At 41.0% G+C, this 20,615-nt stretch overlaps 1 long non-coding RNA gene across 2 annotated transcripts in view; it reads left to right on the plus strand.

Annotated features, from left to right (window-relative positions):
* Positions 1–6,512, plus strand: part of LOC125162340 (uncharacterized) — a 68,083-nt gene extending 61,571 nt beyond the window's left edge. For both annotated transcript variants that reach the window (XR_007150997.1, XR_007150998.1), the window contains exons 3-4: positions 4,195–4,409; positions 6,434–6,512. This is a non-coding gene — a long non-coding RNA (uncharacterized LOC125162340). The remainder of the gene's footprint in view (positions 1–4,194; positions 4,410–6,433) is intronic.
* Positions 6,513–20,615: the final 14,103 nt, after the last annotated feature.

The raw sequence follows: 20,615 nt of genomic DNA on the forward strand, positions 1-20,615 counted from the left end.
TTTAAATGACAGAGGGGAATTTTTGCAGGGATGGTCATGGGGAGAATATTTTTAGAATGAAGGACATTAAAAAAAAATAAGACAATTACTGCAAGATTTTGAAATTTGACAAGCCGACATTTTCCATCCCCGTCATGAGACTTTGCCCAATTTCTTGGACCTTTAAATACCACAGATAAGCTTCGGTTTCTGGCTAGCACCGAAGGGGGCTCAAGCAGAGATCTGTGGAGGCTCAAAATGACACCTGTGCGGGGGCTGCCAATAATTCTGGCATTTGAGGCCCAGCTTCCCCTCTTTTACCCTAATTAACTGGATGCTAATCCTCTGCTAGTAGGATTTGGCTTCAGAACACCCAGTTGTAAATTCCAGCTTCAACCAGTTACTAGCTGTGTGACCTTAGGTAAGTGAGTTCATCCCTCTGAGCCTTTGTTTCCTCATTTGTAAAATCAGGATAAATACCATTCTAAACTCACCTGGTTTGGGCAGGATCATCTGTTTCGTTGCAGGGTGTTTCGGGCGCAGCGCAGTGAGTGACGCTGGGTACGGGAAGTGGGGCTTGCAGCTTCATCACAAGGCAGGTGACCAAAGCAATCATTCTAATACAATGTGAGAAATGCGATCACGTGTCAGAAGTGATTTCACAAGTGTATACGTGGGCAGGGTTCAGTGAAGACAGAGAGGAGGGCAGAGGAGATGGACCAGGAGGAGCCTAAACCAAGAGATGTTTGACCTGAGAATGGAAGGCCAGGGAGTCGTGGGTGGGCTTGGGAAGGGAAGTCTAGAGAGGTGACCCTGAACACAGGTATAGAAGTGTGGAGGCAACCCATGGGCTCATACTGCTGCATGACTGGGTGTGACCTGTGTGTGGTGTGTCCGAGGCAGGGGCTGGGTGACAGGGCAGGGTGGCGACCAGATTCTCATTGAGGGCAGAGGCACCACACTGTGGAGGTGACAGGTTTCTTCTCGGTGGCATCTCTCATGACTGGCTTTCTGAGGTAGGGCTGTTCTTACCCCCAGGCCCATTCCTCTGCCTGCTTTTCTTCAGAGCAGTTCTCACCAGCTGAAATTATTTATGTACCTTAAAATTTAACTTTTGGTGTAAATTGAATGTCTTCTTAATGACTGTATCCTTAGGGCTTATGCATATAGTTGCTGTAAAGTAGGAGCAATAAATATCTGTTCAGTGGATGAATGAACAGCAAGTGGTTATACTCGTATGAAGACCAAATTATTCACAGCCTATAGCACAGACTCTAAGAGATGCCCTAAGAGATGTGGTCAACACCCCTGAGTCTACTGAGGATGAGAAAGGAAGAGTTCACCTTCTTTGCTGTAACGTCTTCTCAGGTTGGGAAAGTGAACATGCTTCCCATGCATCTGAGAATGAGGAAATGAATTTCTATGCCTCTTCTTGTTTCTGCAAAGAAGGGAGGCAGAAAGAGACAGTGGTCGACTCAGAGAACCTCAAGATTAAAAAGAAGGGATACATCAGCTCCATGTTCCTGTCACAGGCCCAGAAGTCTTCGTGATCTTGGTGATAGGAGAGATGTCTGCTTTGAGCCCCTTGTAGACTCCAAGGCTTGACACCCCATTTGGTTACTCTGCCACACTGTAAAATGCCATGATGTGTCAAGTTAATTTGGCTTCCCAATCACATTTCTGCAATCATTCCCAGTAGCTGCTACTGTCTCTAAATGTTTCCTTTGAGAAGAGATTTACTAAAGAACGTGCAAGTTCATTTATGTTCTCTGGCTCCTCCTAAATTGCCTAGTTGTAATAGGTTATGAGAGGAAGCATTTGGCATCCTTACAACTCTTAGAGTTGGTTGCACATCCTCTTGTTGAGAGCACCAGAATCACACTGTACCTGCCTTTTGTAACAACCATATCTTAGTTTTTCCACTGAGTTTTACTCAAATGCTAGAGAAGCATTTTCTGTGGCTCTAATGACTCTTAAAGGCAGCTAGCAGAGCCTAGTATTGACTCTACCTCAGCCTGACCGAATAGCTGATGGCTTGTGGATCAGTCCCAGTAGAGCGTTTAACAAAGAGAGTTTATGTTCAGAGCAGGGGCAAGGTGAAGGAAAAGGACAGGGACCAGCCACCCAGTGGCCAGCAACCGTGGGAAGCCATGAGTCCTGAGGGGCAAGATGAGGGACCATGAATGGTTACCTGGGCTGTCCTCACAGGCTTTGAGGCTTTCCTCTGCCTGTGCCCTGCTCTGTGAATACTCAAGAAGAACAGAAAGTGTCTGTCCTATAGTTTAGGAAATGGTGCTGGAAAATGGACCACTTTTAAGTTCTGAAACTGTGTGAAGAGGTTGGGACAGGAGAGCCCGAGAGTCATGCCTAGTGAGTCAGGCTGGGGCAGGATTTATAAACTCTGCTGCCATGCCAGCATTTTTTTTTTGCCTGCAGTAACAGAATAAGAGCTAATAATTAGTGGGTATTTACCATGCACTAGTCCTTGTTTTAAGCAATTTGCATTATTAACTAATTTACTTTTTGGGAACATCCAATGAGGGACATACTACTTTTTCTCTGAGTTTAGAGATGAGGTCATGATCACAGAGTTAGGAAGTGTCCATGTTAGAGTTCACATCTCAGTGTTCTGTCTGCTCTGCCCAAGTTCTTGATCAGGGAGCCACAGTGCCTCTCTTTTGTAGTATTTCCACTGTTACATCTCTGAGGTCTAGTTTGTTTACTGAGGACCCTCCTATTCATGGCTGCCAATATTTCTGCCCACTTCAGAAACCCTCAGAGAGAGGGTTTGAGTTATCTGTGGCCGAGATTCTCTGTGTCATAGTAGTCTGCACCTAAAAGGGTGTAGCTTCAAAGCCAGTCTGCAGCTGGTCTATACAGGCTTTCACCGGCCCCTAAACTGGCCAGCTTAATGCAGTGTACAAATTGCGTGTCTGAACAGCCCAGTTCAAAGTGTTCTGGTGAGTGGCACAAGTGAAGCTTACTCAGTGTTCTTAGGTTTCCAAGAATCTTTCCATGAGTTTATAGGAAGAACATTATTTAGTTATTAAAGTTTTGAAAACAGTATGTAATAATTATAGAAAGTTTTTTCTTACACAATGTTTATACAAGGAAGAACATTAGTTATTATTAAAGTTTTGAAAACCATATGTGTAATAATTATACAAGTTTTTTCTTGTACAGTGTTGCAAGACCACAATATTATTATTTCCATTTTATTGCTGGAGAAACTGAGACTCAGGCCCATATTATAAAATGATATGGACATCAGTGGACTGCGAACCCTGAGGTCATTTTCTGGCTCTTCCTCCAACTAGATGTGTGACTTTGGGCATGCCTTCTCCCTCCCTCTCTCAATCACTCTCTTTCTCTCTCTCTCTGGGTCTCTGTCTTACCATTTATAACATTTGAGGCTGAATTTGATTTCTGAGTTCTTTTCCAGCTCTGAAATTCTATGACTTACTAAGATCAAAGCAAGTTGCATGTTAATTGATGTGTTTTATAGATGACATGGTTCAAAAAAGGATTCGAGGTGGCTTATAGGATTAAAAGGCACTTAAGTCAAGATGGTTAAAAATAACAACAGAATTGAAAATAATAAAACACGATGCAAAAGAGATGCTTCAAACACCAAGACTGAATGAGTCAGTCAGTATTATGTCTGGAGTCCCAGAATTCCAGGATGCTGCAGCTGAAATTAGCTGGAGAAATCATGGCTTTTCCACATACATCCCAGCCTCTTAAGCTTCTCCTCTGGAGCATTCTGCCAGTAAGAATATGTTATTTCTGAATGAAACCCTCTCGGAAATCTGTCTTTCTGACCCACAGGATCTGTGAGTCCAGAGCATCTTGGCTGTTAAGACATGAAGAGATTTGGCAGCTCAGCCAGGAGTGGATCCCAGGTCTCCTGATTTTTTCCCAGTGCTTTGTCCGTGGCTGCATGCCACCTCCTCTAATGACAGTGACTCTACCATATAGTAGACAGATGGAGATTTGTGGTTATACAGTCTTTCCATAAATAGCATCTCTCTGATTCTCTTAACCTCCTGAAGGTAGGCAGGAGAAGTGCTATTATTCCCATAGTATATCTGAGTGAACAGGCTCAGAAATGTTGCGAATTTTCCCGAAAGCACACTGCTAGTTAATGGAGAACTGCACCTGGAACCCGGTTCGTTGCCTCTGGAGTATTCAGTGCTTGCCTTATGCTATCTCCAGGGATCGGTGTTCTACGTTGATGTGCCAACAGTCCACTTCTCAGGAGGTTAAGTCAAAGCAGCTGGTCTGAGACAGCCTGACCCACACATGGCCCAGTGACTACCAGAGACAACCTTGGGAAGCGGAGTGTTGGTAGACTCCCTGGCATTGAACCTGTGACCCAGACACCCGGCCTTGAGTTTAAACTCTGTCATCTCAGACTAGTTTTTAGCACTGTGAGTATATAAAACTTCATGCTATGTATTGCACAGGTCTTGAGATTGAGACTGGTGATATTGAGGGAGAGCCAGAGTTTGAAGCAGGTTAAATCTCTCTGAGCACAGCAGGGGCTTTTCATCAGATTCAGCTGTGGGAAACCCTTGAACCGGACCACATTGCTACTGAACATGTCATCAATCAATCAACAATTATTTCTTGAGACAGCAATGTGAGAATTCAGTGAGATCACCTAAGTGACAAGTTAGGAAGGCAGCATGGCACAGAGAAAAGATGTGGGCTTTAGAGGCGTTCAGAAATAAGTTTGAGGGCTGGTCCTATTATTTATGAGCTGTATAAGCCTGACCAAATTACCTAATCTCACTAAGCCTCAGTTTATCCATCTACAGAATGGGAGGAAATACCTATTTCATCAGGCTTTGAAAAAGCACTTATTTTGGGGTACCCGGGTGGCTTAGTCAGTTAAGTGTCTGACTTCAGCTCAGGTTATGATCTCAAGGTTCATGGGTTCAAGCGCTGTGTCAGGTTCTGAGCTCTCAGCACTGGAGACTGGAGCCTGCTTCAGATTCTGTGTTTCCCTCTCTCTCTCTGTTCCTCCCCACTCATGCTCTCTCTCTCTCTCCATCTCTCAAAAATAAGTAAATTTTTTTAGACAGAAAAAGCACTGTTTCCTATTCATTTTCTCTCCTTTGTCTGATATTTAAACAATTATAAAATAATATGTCACTGATAGTTGTATATATCACTGATATATTGATATATCGATATTATATGTTGATAGTATATACCATTGATGTTTGTCAGTTAATTATTCCTATGTACTTGACATTGTACAAGATGATGGGAAGGATAAGGGATAACCCCCTTTCTCCTTACAGAGACAAGACTCATGCAACAAACAAGGCAGGATGTGGGGCAGGGGAGGTGATTGAGGGTTTCTGGGCTAAGCAAGAATTTCTTGGAAAAGACAGAGATGGGTCTTGTTGGGTGGATGAAAACATACAATAATGTGGGAGACAGGAGTTCCGGGTGAGAGAGATAGTAACAAGCAAAGTCTGGACATTTATAGCACATTTATAAAGGTCTGACCAGAGTGGACAGGACATAGAGGAAAATAATGGTAAACAATGCTCGTTGAGTGAGGCAGAAAGAGGAGTCTTTAAAAGTGGATTAACAAATTTAGACTCATTCCATGACCTGGTACAAAATGTGTTAAGCTTTTTCAGTAGAAGAGTGATAAGGTTGGGGGCTGGAACTATGTCTTATTTTTTGTATCAAATTTCCATAAAATTTTTAGCTGGATATTTAAAGATGCTCAGTAGTTATGTATAAAGTAATAAATAGGTAAGTTTATATAGAGGCGGTCTGGCAATGGTGTGTGTGATGTTGATACCCCTTCTGAATGTGGAATCTCACGCTAGATACCAAATGACTAAACTCAGCCAATGGAAGCAATTAATGAGGCCAAACTGGAGTTGGCTTTCCATGTTGATTCAGACTCACTGCAAATGACTCCATTTATTTCATTTAGATTCTTGACTTACACATTTTAAAATACAAGAGGTGTCCATGCTGTTTGGAAAAATACTAATACTGTAGAAAGTTCCCATTCACATTCTTCTCTCCTAGGCTTCTGCCACTTTTAAAGGCTTGTTGTATTTCCTTACCGACCATTTATAGGCCCAAAAATACATAGGTAACATCCACTAACATATATACATGTATATATGTTTTCCTTTTGATAAAATTTACTGAAGTATAATTTCCATAAAATAGAATGCACCAATTTTGTTTAGTGTTTTGTGAATTTTAACAAATATATACACCTCTGTCCTATCTAGTTTTCAAACATAAGAATGAGATCATGTTGCACGTACTATTCTGCAGCTGGTTTAGGCATTCAGTAATGTCATGGAATCTTTTTTTTTTTTTTTTTCATGACACTGACCTCTTTTTAAATTATTGTATACCTTATTGAATATAAGCTTGGATACCAGTAACTTATTGAACTATTTCCTTCTAGATGGACATTTAGAATCCCTACACATTTCTCAATTTAAATGGAGTAATGAAGATCCTTTTCTGCTTATCTTTGACATTTTGAAAGGTATTTTTTATAGATTATAGATTCCTAGAAATAGAATTGTTTGATCAAATTTTTTGAAATTAAAAAAAGATTATAACAATTTAAGCTCCCACTTAGAAGAAAATGCCCTCTTTCTAAAGTATTTTCTATCTGGAATGTTCAGACTTTATAAGATTTGCCAGTCTGATAGGTGAAAAGAGGTAAGATGTTGTTGCTTTAGTTTGCATTTCCCAAATTGCTGGAGAGGATGAACATTTTATGTTTATATTTATTTTCTATTTACATTTCTTCTGTGAATAAACTGTTCTTAAATTTGTCGATTTCTATCTGTTTTTTTCTTATTGATTTGTAGGCACTCTTTTTATATTATGTCTTTTTCCCTCTTACTAACCATTCAAGTTAACCTGTTAAGCAGTATCCTAGATACTAACATGCTTTACTATCACTTGGGTATCTTGTTTAAACAGAGAATCTGATTCAGTGGGTCAGGGGATGGGCCTGATAATCTACATTTCTAGCAAACTCCCAGGGGCTTCCAGTGCTACTGGCCCACAAATCATTCCCTGGGTAACAAAGTGTTAAGGTTTATGACTTTTATCTGGCAGAATTCCATCATGATCAAGAGACAATGTGTGTTAGATTTTTCTTTTGCTAAATAAAAGTACTAGGAATGATCTGGAGAAAGTAATCTGTGTGGAAAGAAGAAGCCAACTGTAGTTGTTGAAATGACTTCAGTCATAGTCTTTCTGGGGAGCTAGGGGGTGCTGGTGTGAGTTTTGAGTTAATCACCTCTACTTACCTTGAGCTTGCTAGGCTTTCAGTTTCCACCTTGAGATTTTTTTTTAAGTTTATTTATTTATTTTTGAGAGATAGAGAGAGAGGGAGAGAGAGCATGTGCAGGGGAGGGATAGAGAGAGGGAGAGAGAGAATCCCAAGCAGCCTTCCAGATGATGTCAACACAGAGCCTGATGCTGGTTGGGCTTGATCTCATGAACCATGAGATCATGACCTGAGCCGAAATCAATAGTTGGTTGCTTAACCCACTGAGCCACCTAGGTGCCCCTCCACCTTGAGAATTTTTAAAAATAAGACCGTAATCTCTGCTCTATTTCACAAAATTTTGTTGAAGATCAAAGGAGAATTATCAATATGCTTTGTGACCTGTAACAAGCTGGAACACAGCGGGTATTGTCCCTGTCCACACAAAGCCTCCAGGAGTCTGAACAGCAGGCCTGGAGCACATGAGCATCCAGTCTGGCCAATGTCTACAGTGAAGGCAGAGTGCTTGTCAAGTTTTTGTATCAGCCCTGAAATTCTTCCTCAAAGTTTGGACTGTCCTAAGTATATCTGAATCAATTTGGACTTCAATTTTATAGTAGGGAACCACTTAGGATTCCTTGGTATTTATCTGTGGCAAGTACCAGGTGTTGAACTCTGTTCATGGTTCTGGAACTAGGTCATCATAGTCCAGTTATGTGGATGACACACAGACACAGACATAGCCACACCATGAACCAAAATGTGATTTCTAAATTACCATGGTAATAACAAAATTGGTTCTCTAAAGTATGGATTATTAGAGTATGGTCTATGGAAGACAGTGGCTAGCTTTTTATCAAATATGTTTCCTTTTCTGGAACACACAGGCAGGTGATCTCGCTCAACTTTCTTTGCAGTCACGTGATTAATGAATTGTGAGTGGGAGTCATATTGTCATTCTGGGCTGCAGTTTTTAAGAAGTGTATTGAGCTATTCCAGTCTCTGATCTCCTGTATGCTGGCTGAACACAGAGGACTCTACTGTCCCAGCAGAGCACTGAGAATATGATGGAAAGATAGAGATCATGGGTCCCCAAATCTCATGTGGGACCAACCTGCCACCAATCTGTTTTGGACTTCAGGGGAACAGGTTATTTATGCTTATTGTGTTGAACACATTATATATTTTGGGGTGTGTTCATTATAGTAGTTAGAGTTACCTTTATTAGTCACTCTAATTTGCATAAATCACTGAGATACTTTGGGATACTTTTTAATTGATATCGGCATAAACATTGCAGTCCCTCCGAGTAATCTATTAAATGATTACATAGGACAGATGAGTAAAAGAGAAAAGGTAAATGTGATAACCTAATGAATGTGGTTGGAGTCTTTGAGAGGTGGAGCATTTAACCTATTGGGAAACTTCTAATTGTCCTTCATTTCAAAATATCAACTTTTTTGTGAATAACTGACTTGAAGCTCAGAAATCAGACAGTGAGAAAGTTAAATGCTCCATGTGGCTACCCTGTGCCCCATCTCCCTTTAATTCCTTTCTTGCTGCTCAGGCCTGGAACAAGATGGCTATTCTTTGGAGAGTGAAAAGCAAGTGAAAGTCTTGTAATGTTTCTGTTTGATGTTTTTGGCAGTGATGATGAAAATTCTAGACTGAAATGATATTGTATGAAGTCTGGACCAATTGCCTTGTTAAAGTCGAATGGATTTCCTCTCTTTTAGCTGTCTGGATCAATTCTTGGAGGAGTTAGTCAGAGAATTTGCTTTCTCAGTTGAAGCAACATATTGTACTGATAACACGTGAAAGTACAGTCTGATTGGACTCCCCAGGCCTTTCCAACTCACTGCTCATGTGAGCATTAGGAGGGCTTTTGCAAAATAAATAGAGCTTGCTGAGGTCTGTTAAGAAGGGTTCCAGATTCCATTGACCAAAAGTGGAATGTTTAATACTCCACAGTTAAAAAAGAAAAAAAAAAAAAAAAGAACCATGGAATTCTGAGTCCCACCTGTTAAATTATTTGTCCTTCTAATAGAAGCAGGAATGAAAGGCGTATGTTCAACATCATTTTGGACCCATTTTCTGTGGCGGGAAACCAAGGTAAACACATTTTTCCTGATGTAATTGTTGATATTAGTTCAGCTCATATGATGCAGGCTGTGTGAACCATTTCACTTGGACCTATCCTCGGCTGGAGTTGGACAATGCTAGTGGGAAAGCTTGGAGCCCACAGAGCCAGCAGTCTGGGGGCCCCAGAACTTTTAGGGAGCACCCAGGCTCTAACATTGCTGCTGTAAAGGTATCCTTTGGGTTCCTGGCCTCTGGTCTCATTTCTTTGCATGTATGCTTGGGAACGTTCACCTCATCTCCTCATTTGGGTTTGTTCTCATTTCTTAATTTCTTATTTGATTTGTACCAGAGAATTATCATTCCCCTTTTCTAATTTTTCATATATGTGTATATACATATGTATATATGTATTTTCATACATATACATATATATGTATTTATACATATATACATATATATGTATATATACATATATATGTATTTTATATAGGTGTATATATGTGTATGTATATACACATATATGAAAATACTATTATACATATTATAAATACTGGAGTTTCTTTTTCTTTAAATTCTCTCTTTTTATGTGTGGTTCTCTCTCTTCTCTCTGCCCCTCACCCTTGGCCAATCCCCGCCCTCATCTATGTTAACAACCCAGCACATTTTCCTTCCTGTTTCTGCACACTCTTGTATTTATGTGCAAACACAAATGTTCATATATATTTTCACTTTTTTGTGTCATTTTAAACAGTAGTTCCCAGGGGAGCATAGGGGTTTTGTTCTTAGGCTAGCCTCCCCAAACACATTTAGCCCACAATATAGTTGTTTCTTCATTTGTTTTTCCCACTAATATCCGCTTTGGGTAACTTCGTGTCAGGCCCTGTGCTCGGGATTATGGGCACCAAGATGAACTGAATACAGACTCAGATCTCAGGAAGTTACAAGAGTGTATGCTTAGTGCAATGAGAGACAAGGGGCATCTAGACCAGGCTGCAAGGTGTAGACCCAGTTAATACCACTGGGCTCATTGCTTCTCTGGAAAAACATGTTCCAAGTCCCATTTTGGGATTATTTAAAACCCACATGTATACCCCAGGCTCAGGATCGGCAGGGGCTTTGGCATGGAGGCAGGAGGAGTGGGACCGCTGCAGGGATGGGGGGCCCTGCCCAAGGGGTCCTGGACAACTGTGTGGTAAAGAGGTCAGATGGGTGACACTTCTGGATATGCATTGTTCACAAGTCTGTCTTTGTAAATGAGGCACCAGCAATGAGGATGCCTGTCTTGTATTGCTTACATAGTTATTTCCCATGTGAGACCTGGCCTTCAAGACTGTACATGCAGGGAGGGCAGACTGGTCTCTCACGTGCCTTGTGCTCTTCCTGTGGCACAGAACACAATGCTGATCATTAATTTAAATGCAGTGCTGGTGACCGAAAGAATAAAAATAATATAGTGACTGAACATTTGTACATGAAGCTACATCTCCAATGAACTTTTTAATATGTTTTAACATCCTGGTTTCTGATAACAGAAATGCCTGTATTTGTGCAGGACTTACAGTTCACAAAACATTGTCCCATACTTCATTGGGTCTTTACAATGAACTTCGGGGGCAGACATCTTTGTTAGTATCACAGTTTTGCATTAGTGCAGACATACCTGAAATTTAATTTTTTTTAAGTTTACTTATTTTTGAGAGAGAGCTAGTGGGAGAGGGGCAGAGAAAGAGAGGGAGAAAGAATCCCAAGCAGGCTCTGCACCATCAGCATGGAACCTGATGCGAGTCTTGAACTTACGAACCATGAGATCATGACCTGAGCCAAAATCAAGAATCAGATGCTCAACCAACTGAGCCATCCAGGTGCGGCTCCCCACCCACTTTTTTTATTTTGAAATTTAGGTTTTTAATTCTCCAGGAGAGTAGAGCTGTCATTGGGAAGACCCAGGAGTCAAGCTGTGACTTTCAAACTTACACAGGAGAGACCCAGAGAATAAGGTGGCTCTCACGGCCCTGAATTGGTGCAGGGCTCTTTAAACTTGTAGCCAAGTAAGCCTGTGTTCTTAGGGGAGCTAGCCTTCACTGCAGTTTGAGTCAACAGTCACAACTGTGGGTGATGAAGAGCACCCACTGGGGCTCCAGAAGGGCTGAGAAGGAACTTCCAGAAATACCACTGTTAACAAAGCCATCTGTTGGGTTAAATATTGCCTGCTTTGGTCTTTTGTTTAAACCAGACATGACTGTAGGAGAGGAAGACGTAAGTTTGAAGTCACCAATTAATATCACTGCAGTGTCAGTTGGGTTATCAATTGCTCAGGTTATGAATTATTTGAGTTATCAATTATTGGGAAAGAACTCTAAGGTGAAGTAAATTTGCCTTGTTTGTTCATTTTAGGAAAACTTTGGAGCTTATATGTGATTCAAGGAGTAGACCAGTGGGCCACACTGGGGTGGGGGGGTAGGACAGGGGGTGCTGGGGAGAACACAGAGATCCTCAGGTTGCTTCTAGATCCTTGTGCTCCTGGCCAGAAGACTTTGACTTCTATCTAGTCATGGACAACTGCTCCTCCAGGAATCTCTTAGACATTACATTTCCGAGGCTGTGCTGGGAGCAAATGAGGCAGAATAAGGGCTTCCTTCCTGATGACCTTCCTAAGTCAGAGGGGTGTATCAGGCAGGCAGGAGAGAGCAGGCAGCCAAGGCATGTTTTGGGAGAGAAAGAAGCTAGTCTGTGTGATGCGTGATTACTTTGGGGGAAGCAATCACAGGGCTCTTGATTTTAGAAATAGGACAGCGTCCTGTGCTGAAATGATGGACTCTGGGCATGGCAAGGTCAGCCCAGAGCCAGCGTGGGGGGCATATGTACCAGGTCAGGGGGTTAGCAGTGATCCTCAGCCCACTATGGACCCTACAGATACTCACAGCCTTTTTTTTTTTATGACTTGCACGAGAAACAGTCATCAGTGCAGAAGTTCAAAGCCATGATTCCCGTGCGTTCCTTAACATGATACAGGTGGGCTTTCATTGGAAACACCTTCTGCTCCCCCAGCTCAGTTCTCTTGAAAACAAACATCGGTGCCCTTTGCCCAAGTCGGAAGAGATGGCTGTGAAATCCCCGTGAACTTCCCGTGCATGCCACCTCTTCAATCAGGTCCTTCTGTAGGGGTGAGGACCCTCACATCCATCCATCCTAGAGCTCACCACGGGCAGCGTGGCAGAGTCCCGCGAACAGCATGCTTGCACATGGCTCCAGACGTAGCCACATTGGTGTGGGGTAAGGGGTCAGGGTCCCTCAGCTCAGGCCAAAGTGCAGCTACAACTGGGAGGTCTCCTGTCTTTGCTCAGAAAACACTCTTTGCAATCCAGGCTTTGAATTATTCCCTCCTTCCCTTTCATATTAAAACTGCTGTTCAGATGTGAGGGCTCAGCATAGAGCCTTGAAGACAATGAAAGAAACAAATCTGGAGCCTGACTCCTCACATATGAAAGCTAGGTCATTTGACTTTGTGCAAGTCGCTAAGCTGTTCTGCATTTTGGCTTCTTCCTCAGTGAAATGCAGGTCATAGTAGTGCTTACCTTCCAGGGCTCTTTTGAGGACTAAATAAATTGATGCGTATAAAGGACTAACTAAGAATGATCTCTGGCACTGATTAAACACTCAATGTTAGCTATTATTGTTAATAATAAAAATAATCAAACTGGATTTTTAATAGGCTTTATTTTTTTAAGTTTATTTATTTTGAGAAGGAGAGAGAGGAGAGAGAGAGAGAGAGAGAGAGGCAGAGAGAAAGAGAATCCCAACCAGGCCCCATGCTGTCAGCACAGAGCCCAATGCCAGGCTTGAACTCATGAACTGTGAGATGATGACCTGAGCCAAAATCAAGAGTCATCCGCTTAACTGACTGACTTAAATAAAAGCCCCTAGGCTTTATTTTTTTAGAGAAGTTTTAAGTTCACAGAAAAATTGAGGGGCAGGTACAGAGAGTTCCCATTCATGCATGCTCCCATCGTGCACAGTCTCCATTATTGACATCGTGAACACAGGGGTACTTCTGCTACAATTAATGAGCCCACATTGACAGGCCATTATTACCTGAAGTGAAGATTTTACATTAAGGTTCACTCTTGGCATTGTGCATTATGTGGATTTGGACAAATGTATAATGACATATATTTATCATTATAGAATCATACAGAGTAGTTTTACTGCCCTAAAAATCCTCTATGCTCCACCTATTCATCCATCCTTCCCCCAACCCCTAGCAACCATCTATCCTTCAGTTTATCCATAGTTTTCTGCTTTTTCCAGAATGCCATGCAGTTAGAATCATACAGTATGTAGCCTTTTCATATTGGCTTTTTTTTCACTTAGTAAATGCATTTAAGTTTCCTCCACGTCTTTTCATGGCTTGATAGCTCATTTCTTTTTATTGCTGACTGGTATCCCATTGTCTGGTTGTACCATAGAATATTTATCTACTCCCCTACTGAAGGACATCTTGGTTTCCTCCAAGTTTTGGCAATTATGAATAAAGCTGCTATACATATCTGTGTGCAGGTTTTTGTATAAAAGCCTTACTTTTTATGACATTAAACATATATGGAATTAACCTGTGCCATCTCAGAGTGTATAATATATTTACTTGGTATTCAACTCCTGACTCTTCCACAAATGTCTCATGTAGATTTCTGTGCCCAGGCTGGCGGTGATGTGATCTCTAGGATTCCCAGCTGTTGGCATGCCTTTCACTCAGAGGACACCTTGCCAATCATATCTCTCTCCTCTGCATTTGTGCCCTTAATGCCAACAGCTGGTTTGTTTGCTTGTTTGTTTGTTTGAGAGGGCACAAGTGAGCGAGGGGCAGAGAGAGAGAGAAGTGGGGCTCATTTGGGGCTTGTGTTTTATCTAAAGCAGGGCTCGTGCTCCTGAAGTGGGGCTTGAGTTCACCCGATGTGGGACTCAAGCTTATGAACTGTGAGATCATGACCTGAGCCAAAGTCAGATGCTTAACGACTGAGCCACCCAGGTGCCCCAACAGCTGGTTTAAAAGCTGGACATAGCTTGTCCCTAAGTCTTTACTGAGGTTTCTCATACTTTTCCCTAGCCTCAATTTTTAGAAAAGACCAACAAAACAAAACATCAGTTTTGTTTGCAATATAATGTTGCCGAGGAGTCACACAAGAGTTTCTGAAGCATAAAAGGAACATGCAATTGAAAAGGTGGTAGAATAGCTAAAGATATAAAGTAGGCAATGTTGATAGAAATTAAAAGGCCAAATTACTGAGTGAATAGAATTGCTAGAAATCTATGACAAAACCGGCATTTTAATCTTGACTATACACAGGTTTAAAGAATGTGGAGTGGTGATTGCAAACAAATTTGACAAATTTGCTTCAGATGACTCATTTCAAGAGGGAAGCTAAGCAAGAAGAACAGAAAAAAGTAGGACAAACTTGGAAAATACTTGGAAAGCAAAAGAAATAAAGGACAAACCTTATCACCCTAACCAAGCCTTTCATAAGTTATATAATACTGAATTAAAAAGCTGAAATTTTGAGAAATTGCCCACGATTCACCAAAATTTCCAAGAAGAGAAAAATGAGTGATAATATTTTCATTTTCTACCAATTTTCCTAATGAAATACTTGTTTTAAATTAAATTATAGTTACTCAATGGAGTAACAATGACATTAGGCCTTCTGAGTGTCAGTCCTTGTGAAAATGGCAGTGATTCCTTGTGCTCATGTGTGATGTGAGGCCAGCCTTACTCATTAGACTCCTACCAGCTGTCTCCTTTCCTTGATTTGAACTTGGGCAAGTCTCTTCCCCTTTCTGAGGGGAAGGATTTGAGCCACATGTTGTGTGAAAACCCTTGTAATCCTTACCTTTTCTGACTTCAAACAATACCATGCATTATTAATCCACAAAACTCTCACCCGAGATATACCTTTGTTGGTCATGTTGTCTTTGCTCATTTCTTCAGTGAAGGATCATTTTAATCATGAAACCACTAATGCCCAAGCCACCAAAAGTGACTGGATTCAGGGCAGGACTTCTGATTGTGAGCAAAAGAGGCAACCCTATAATTAAGGTACTAGAAATAACAGAACCTCTATCTCTGCACAAATCCTATAAACTCTAACTCCCATTACACACCATCAAGTTTGAGCTGCTTCATTCTCTTCCATGCCCAGCCTCCAGATTGCCATTTTCTGATTACCTACCTTCCAAGGCTGTCCTTAATATGTACTATAACCAATTTTTACCTACTAATAACAACTTACCAGTGTGTGTATGTGTGTCCTACCATCTCTACATATCTTTTTTTATGCAGTGAATTGTGTTTGTTCAGCTAGATCATCATTTCCATCTTGATGGTTTGACTTAGAAAAGCACAATATGCTTACTATCCATGGACTGACCCAATTTTTCCCTCTCTCAAAATATGGGCACATGGGTAACCATCGCTTATTTTTTTTTTCTTCTCTTAATGGTAGTATCTAGTGACATTTGCCTGTCATTTTATGTCACATGCCTGTGCCTGAGGAGAGGTGATAGGGGAGCTGAGGACTGGCCATAGATGTGATCAGTGGGGCGCTCATTTTTGCAAAGAAGGCATTGCACTTGCTTCTCTTGTACTGCATATTGAGTTGCTGTTTACTATTTATTTTACAAAAATTACTAGACTAGAGATTATTATCCCTATTGAACAGATGAGAGAACAGAGGCCAAGAGGGTTAAATTAACACGTCAAGGTCTCGTCTGAGTATCTGTGTATGTAGGCATGAGCCCACACAGAATAATTTGTCCTGAAGCACCCCTTTCTCAAGGAAGCCCTTCCTAATGTGATATATCCTGAAGGGCAGACTCCAGGCTAAAGTAACTTGATAGTAGATGGCAGTCTTCCAAGCTGTTGCTGGTTTCCCCAGGTCTCAAATTCCTTACTTGTGTGAATATTAAGGCAAATTGAGTGGGATATTGCAACACTGGGTTATCACTCACATGGTAACTTGCATGGGAAAATGTCTCCCCTGCACAGATTAATTAAGAGCCAATCCTCTGGAATTCTGTGCTTCGGAGTGAATTACGGGTGGTTTCTGTGAAGTTAAAGGGACGGAGACTGTTTTTTTCATTGCTAACTGGAAACTGTAGAGGAGTGTAAGTGGGCAGTACAGCTGCATTTGTAAAAATACAGGTTGTTTTTAATTAATGCCACATGATGCATCCAACCACAGCATTTTCCCCCGGTTCGATGATGTCTGTAGGCATTGTAGCCTAGAATTCTCCAAATTACTCCCATGTTGTGCTAGATTCAGCAATGATTGAGTATCATTTGCTAGGGGCAATTGGGATAATAGGAACCTCATCAGTCAGCTGAGGAGGTGTGGACAGCAGATTGGGGTAAAAAGGTGAAATCTGATCTGAGGCTGGTTCCGGAGCCAGTTATGTCCACCTGGCAATAACCAGGGAGTAAGAACTTACTCTTTGGAACTCAGCTAACTAGTTGTTATTGCTTGGTCAAAGGCAATTGCTTCTAACTTCATAGGTCCAGGCAGTGCTGGAGCCTAGACACAAGAGCGCCCTTTACACAGGCAAGGAGCCCACAGGCACCGTGAGGTTGCATCAGTTCTCCAAGGCATTATGACTCAAGATCTTGAACTTGTTGCCCTTGTTTCTAGGAAGACATCTCAGTTTCATGGTGATAGTTTGACATGAATTTAAAGTAGAAAATCATAGTTGATTTTGATGTCATTCAGAGGAAGCCCACTATGCATTGATCACTGAAAAGTAGGAGGTCAAAGGAAGAGGAAGAGTTCAGTAATCATTATACACAGTATAGCCTTACTGATTTGAGTCAGTGGGTAGGATTGGTCTGATTATAAAATATTTAATGAGAAGTGTATTTTAATAAAGTTAAGATGCATTCAGGGTTAGGTATGTATAATAAAAGTATATATATATATATATATTTATATATATATAAAGGATACTAGGTGAGTATAAAAAAGTCATTCTCAATGCTTTAAAAAATTTTTTAAGTAGGTAAAACATATGCCATGCTAGTTGCTTTACATTATTAATTTACTTTTCAAGTAGCTATGGCAAAGATAAAATCTAGCCTGGCTTCTGCACAAATTATCAGAGATTCTGATTAGGGGAATTTGGATCAGGTACAAAATGGTACATCAAGAAAGGAGGGTTTCGTTTGAGTGGGTCCAGACCTAGGGCTCTGGAATCAAGATAGGCTTATGAGATTTAACTTATAAATATTTAATGATATCTACTGTATGCTAAGCACAGAGTAAGGCTATGAGGGAGATATGAATGAAGCAACAGAAACTCTGCCTCATAGAGAATGTATGTAAGACATCTATGGTTAGTGTGCATAGTAACAATGGGAAATGAGGATGATTTGGTCAGCTTTGGATGATATACTGAGGGGGTAGTGAGGAGCCATAGAATGTTTTTGAGCAGGGGAATAACATGACCAGAGCTATGTTTTAAGAGCAGCCACATGTGGTAATTGAGGAGTTCAAGCACTGCTGCATAGTGTGAGTGAGGAGTGTGGTCCAAGAATTACAAACTATGACAGTTAACCAGATGAGAAGAAGAATCAAGATCTCAAAAGTGTTCTCTGAGACTTCCAGCCTGGAAGATGTGGCATGTTAATAGGGTCGGTCTGGTGTGGGAGGACTAGAGTTTTGGACAATGGTTTTAGACATTTGATTGTGAATTCTTGTGGATTATGCACCTGGAGATGTTGAATTGGTATCTGGTCTTGAGGTTAATGAAGCTGGATTTAAATTACAAAATTGAGAGTCACCTGCACAGAGGTAAGATCTGAATGTGGGGACTGGATAGAGGAAGAGATTATATAGAAGTGAAGAAATTAGGTCTAGATCTTGGGTAATGAATCCTGTGGTTAGGAAGCGGCACATGTGGTCTGTATATCCTCTGTGTCTCCAGCTCCAGAGAGGTGTCCTTGCTGAGGTGAGTGGGGATAAAGACGGGACAACTGTGTTTTCTTGTAAAGAATTACATCATTACACGATGCAGCCAATGACTAGATTTCTGCTATGCTGCGGATTATCTTTAAATTACAGTAGCAATGATCCTATTGGTCATTCTCAGTCTTAGCTTTCCTTTTCTTTGACTCTGTCATAAATGCACGTTTGGCTCCTGATTTACTGTTAGAAATTTCCTGTGTAGTTTGGGGTTGAGAGTTAGGGGGTCAGGTTTTGGGATTTAAAACCCAAACAAATGTTTCCCTGCCTTCCTACAGTACACTTAAATTAATTTAGGGGTCAGAGGATATCCTGTGAAAATATCAATAGCAACCTAGTCTTTTACTATGTGGACCCAAAGGGAAACACATTTGAACAGCATGAAGCTCATTCCAGAGGAGCCAAATTGCACTATTAAGAACATTAATGTACTCATCCCACAATTAATTTCTGAAGTAAATATTTGAAAAGATAAGCATGTCTAACTTTGCAGAAGAAGTTACAGAATATGAGATACAGTCCAGTAAAATGAAGAACCCAGATCAAGTATTGAAAAAAAAGTTACAGAGAGGGAGGGAGGCAAACCATAAGGGACTCTTAAGGACTGAGAACAAACTGAGGGTAAATGGGGGGTGGGGGAGAGGGGAAAGTGGGTGATGGGCAGGGAGAAGGGCACTTGTTGGGATGAGCACTGGGTGTTGTATGGAAACCAACTTGGCAATAAATTATATTAAAAAATAAAAAAATAAAATTCATTATCCAGCAAAAAAAAAAAAAAAAAAGAAACATCAACAAAATAAAGAAACTTTTACCGACAGCCAATCCAATTCAACTAATGTTTACTAAGTACCTATTAAGGGAAAGCATAAAGCATGATCAGGATGTGTATGAGTATTCTAAAAAGTCAGACATGATTTCTATTTTCAAGGAAAGTAGACACCAGTGTGTGAGCTTATATATAAAAATAACAACAGCAATGATAAAAATAAACTGACTATAATGCAAAGTAACATGAAATCTGTGATGAGCTGAGATTAATAAACATTGAATATGAGGAGGTGGTTCAATTAATTCTGACTAGAGGATCAGGAAATTTTCTCAGAAAATGTTGCATTTGAACTACAACTTTGAGGATAATTGTGAGCGTGGTAGTGGGTGGTTGTGGTGGTGATGATGATGGTGATGAAGCAAAAGGGGAAAGGGGAAGGAGAAGGAAGAGGAGGAGGAGGAGGAGGAGGAGAAGGGAGGGGGGTGGAGGGGAAGGGGAGGAGGAGGGGGAGGGGGACAGGAATGGGAAAGAGGGAGAAGGAGAAGAAGAAGAAGAAGAGGTAGAGGAGGATGGAGAAGGAGGAGGAGAGGGAGAAGAAGAGGAGAAAGAGGAGGAGGAAGAGAGAGCAGGTGCCAATCATTGAATACCTATGATTTGCCCAGCTCTGTATTATTTGCTAAACAGATTGTATGTTAGTGTCTTGATAGGTAAAGCAGAAGGGGAGGATTTCAGATGATACAGGAGCACGAGAAGAAACATTTTGTGTGTTGGCATGTGTAGAATAGAAAACCATTGTTGTGTTCAAGGTCCAGGGTACATGGAGAGTTGTAATATGAGATAGGATTAGGGAGGAATAGGGACCAGACTATTAAAGAGATCCAAATACCCTATGAATTACATGAGTAATACCTAGAGCTCTCTGGATACTTTTGTGGGAAGCTGATCCCATTAGGCGTTCCAGGACTGGCTTCTGGTGTATGCATCTGTCTTCCAAATCCCTGGAAGATGCTCTCTGGAATTTTACGTGAGGTTTATGAAGGAGAAACCTTGAACCTGGTCATTTGATGGCTCCAGGAAAGATGGACTTGGTGAGGGCCTAGCAGCCATCGTTAACAAAGGATGGCCAGTACATCACGGACATTGCAAGAAGTGGGTGGTGTTTTCTCAGAAGATGTAGTATTCTTTTCCACTTTAGTCCACAGGCTTCCTAAAGCATTTGGGATTTCTCTATTTTTAAATAGGAATTCCACATATGCCTGAAGTAACTTACAGGCACCTCAATGTTATGTTAACAAAGAATACCTTTTATTATTAAAAAAAAATGACTAACTTGCAGTCTATAACAGTGAAAAAGCAAGGTGTCTTCATGGGGAAAAATTCAGAGAATTCTGATAGCTCTGAAAGAGGCAGAGAAACAGAAAAATAATGACCTCAGGGAAGCATATTATATTTTTTTAAACAAGTTGAAATATCTTAGAGATATCAGTTGTGGCCTTTTTTCTTT

Source organism: Prionailurus viverrinus, chromosome A3 (assembly GCF_022837055.1).
Source record: "Prionailurus viverrinus isolate Anna chromosome A3, UM_Priviv_1.0, whole genome shotgun sequence".
NCBI classification, from domain to species: Eukaryota; Metazoa; Chordata; class Mammalia; order Carnivora; family Felidae; genus Prionailurus; species Prionailurus viverrinus.